The sequence below is a fragment of the Salvelinus sp. IW2-2015 genome, unplaced genomic scaffold (assembly GCF_002910315.2).
Source record: "Salvelinus sp. IW2-2015 unplaced genomic scaffold, ASM291031v2 Un_scaffold2111, whole genome shotgun sequence".
Classification (NCBI taxonomy): domain Eukaryota; kingdom Metazoa; phylum Chordata; class Actinopteri; order Salmoniformes; family Salmonidae; genus Salvelinus; species Salvelinus sp. IW2-2015.
The window spans coordinates 84,191-88,170 of NW_019943449.1; positions in this window are offsets into that span (position 1 = coordinate 84,191).

Genomic DNA, 3,980 nt, shown 5'->3' on the forward strand with positions numbered 1-3,980 from the left:
ACTCTGAAGCCCCGTTGGAAAAAAATACAAGAAAAATGTTTCACCATAATAGCCAGGCACATAAGTATGACAAGATTGATGTGGTAATAAAGTACACTGTGTTGTTCTCAATAATCTAGAGAGGATGAGACGACATGGGCTAATCATTGGAATGTGTTTCTAAAATTTGAAATGAAGAGAAACTGTCCTGGTGTTAGGAGTGGGAGGAGCGCTGGGGCAGCACTACCTTGGTGATGATCGACAGGGACAGAAAGTACCCAGTACTCAATGGCTGTCGTTTCTCCTCTAAACTCACCTCATCTGGAGGGAGTGTTCTTATTGGACCAGAGAGGTGCAATGGTACCCCTGCTACTCATTCTGAATGTAGAGCAAAGACAAACTCAAATTAAAACACAAGCCCTAGGCTATTTTCCATACACATGTCGTTAAATGTATGCATGAGATTGAGCTAAGAGTTGAATTATATTGCTTTACGGGATATGTTGCCAGCCAAATTTTAAACAGAGCTTTGAAACACACAGTTTGAAGCCCAGCTGATTAAATAATCTACAGGTGACAGCTGCTAGGGTTGGTAAGTAAGACAAAATTAAATGCAAGGGATCTGTGTTCTCTTCTGTGTTTATATGGAGATCTGTGTCACGCCCTGACTTTAGTTATATTTGTTTTCTTTATTTTTTGGTTAGGTCAGGGTGTGACAAGGGGTGGTTTGTTTAGTTTTTGTATTGTCTAGGGTTTTTTTCTTGTCTAGGGTTTTGTTATCTATGGGGATTTTGGATTCTCTAGGGGTTTGTATGTTTATGGTGGCCTGAGTTGGTTCCCAATCAGAGACAGCTGTTTCTCGTTGCCTCTGATTGGGGAGCCTATTTAGGTTGCCATTTTCCATGTTGGTTTTGTGGGTAGTTGTTTCTGTTTTGTGTTGTTTCACCTGACAGGACTGTTTCATTTCTTACATTCTCTTTGTTATTTTGTTTCGTGTTCTGTTATAATAAATTAACATGGACACTTACGTTTTGGTCCGATCTTTCCTGTTCATCAGATGAAGAAGATAGTTTTTTTATTTCACCTTATTTTAACCAGGTATGCTAGTCAAGAACAAGTTCTTATTTACAACTGCGACTTGGCCAAGATAAAGCAGTGCGACACAAACAACAACAGATTACACATGGAATAAACAAATATACTGTCAATAACACAATGGAAAAAAGTCTTATATACAGTGTGTGCAAATGAGGTAAGATAAGGGAGTAAGGCAATAAATAGCCATAATGGTGAAATAATTACAATTTAGCAATTTAACACTGGAGTGATAGATAGATCAAGATGATGCAAGTACAGATACTGGGTGCAAAGGAGCAAAACAATTAAAATAACAGTATGGGGATGAGGTAGTTGGATGGGCTATTTACAGATGGGATATGTACAGGTGCAGTGATCTTTGAGCTGCTCTGACAGCTGGTGCTTAAAGTTAGAGAGGGAGATATGAATCTCCAGCTTCAGTGATTTGTGCAATTCGTTCTAGTCATTGGCAGCAAGAGAACTGGAAGGAAAGGTGGCCCAAAGGAGGAATTGGCTTTGGGGTGAACAGTGAAATATTCCTGCTGGAGCGCGTGCTACGGGTGGGTGCTGCTATGGTGACCAGTGAGCTGAGATAAGGCGGGGCTTTACCTAGCAAAGACTTATAGATGACCTGGAGCCAGTGGGTTTGGCGACAACTATGAAGCGAGGGCCAGCCAACGAGAGCATACAGGTTGCAGTGGTGGGTAATATATGGGGCTTTGGTGACAAAACAGATGGCACTGTGATAGACTACATCCAATTTGCTAAGTAGAGTGTTGGAGGCTATTTTGTAAATGACATCACCGAAGTCAAGGATCGGTAGGATAGTCAGTCTTACGAGGGTATGTTTGGCAGCATGAGTGAAGGAGGCTTTGTTGCGAAATAGGAAGCCAATTGTCACGTTCGTTATAATGAGTGGACCAAAGCGCAGCGTGCGTAGAGTTCCACATATTTATTAAGTGAAACCCAAAACAACAAATAAATAAACGAACGTGCCGTTCGTAGTGCACATAGCACTTAACAAAAACAATATCCCACAACGCAGGTGGGAAAAGGACCACACTATATGATCCCAATTCGAGGCAATTATCATCAGCTGCAACATAGAAATTAAAGACTAGAACACCCCCTAGTCACGCCCTGACCTAAAAAACCATAGAGAACTCCGAGGGCTCTCTATGGTCAGGGCTTGACACCAATTCTAGATCTAATGTTGGATTGGAGATGATTAATGTGAGTCTGGAAAGAGAGTTTACAGTGTATTCAGACACCTAGGTATTTGTAGATGTCCACATATTCTAATTCAGAACCGTCCAGAGTAGTGATGCTGGACGGGTGGGCAGGTGCTGGGAGCATGCGTTGAAGAGCATGCATTTCGTTTAATTTGCATTTAAGAGCAGTTGGAGGCCACGGAAGGAGAGTTGTATGGCATTGAAGCTCGTCTGGAGGTTAGTTAATACAGTTTCCAAAGGGCCAGAAGTATGCAGAATGGTATCGTCTGCGTAGAGGTGGATCAGCGAATAACCAGCAGCAAGAGCGACATCATTGATGTATACAGAGAAAAGAGTCGGCCCAAGAATTGAACCCTGTGGCAACCCCATAGAGACTGCCAGAGGTCCAGACAACAGGCCCTCCGATTTGACACACTGAACTCTGAGAAGTAGTTGAACCAGGCGAGGCAGTTATTTGAGAAACCGAGGCTGTTGAGTCTGCCGATAAGAATGTGGTGATTGACAGCCTTGTCCAGGTCTATGAATACAGCTGCACAGTATTGTCTCTTATCGATGGAGGTTATGATATCGTTTAGGACCTTGACTAGCTCGGAAACCAGATTGCATAGCGGAAAAGGTAGGAAGGTGGGATTCGAAATGGTCGGTGATATGTTTGTTAACTTGGCTTTCGAAGACCTTAAAAAGGCAGGGTAGAATAGATATAGGTCTGTAGCAGTTTGGGTCTAGAGTGTCTCCCTCTTTAAAGAGGAGGATGACCGCAGTAGCTTTCCAATCTTTGGGGATCTCAGACGATAGAAAGAGAGGTTGAACAGGCTAGTAATAGGGGTTGTAACAATTTCGGCTTATAATTTTAGAAAGAGAGGGTCCAGATTGTCCAGCCCTGCTGATTTGTAGGGGTCCAGATTTTGCAGCTCTTTCAGGACTTCAGCTATCTGGATTTGGGTGAAGGAGAAATGGGGGAGGCTTGGGCAAGTTGCTGTGGTGGGTGCAGGGCTGTTGACCAGGGTAGCGGTGGTCAGGTGGAAAGTATGGCCAGCTGTAGAGAAATGCTTATTGAAAATTCTCAATTATGTGAGCTGAGCAAGGGTCAGTTACTGCAGCAGCTGTATGTAATGGCAGCCATTGGATCCATCATGTCAGCAGGATCTACTTCATGAATCTTTCTGATTGATCCTGGGTGCAGGTGGCTCCACAACCTTGCATTGCACCAATAACACATGGATCCATGACAGCATGTCACCAGATATACTGCTTAGTTAATGCATGGGGGTCATTTATTGACAGCTCAGAACATGGAAATGTTTAAGGACTATGATCCCCTATGGTTGATGCCTAAGGTATCCATGGGAAGGTTTGGCCGTCATAGTTGTTCACTTTTCCCCTCTTTATTAATTTTAAATAAAACTTTGATAGCATACAGGCTGTTGTTTTTCCTCCGTGCAGATGTCTCTCAAACGTGTTACAATGGATTACGACACATAATTAGGCCTAATGACTTGCATAACTTTCCTTATCTTTTCCCCATCTTTTTCTCGTCAATCATCTGCACAGTGTGTCACCATATTGAGTTTGGTCTCTTAGGAAGAAACAGGCAACTGTTTGAATAATCTGTCAATTGAATTGAAATGAAAAAAACTGAATAAGCATAAACTGTAGTTGGTTGTTTGAACTGACAATCTGAGACTGAATCAA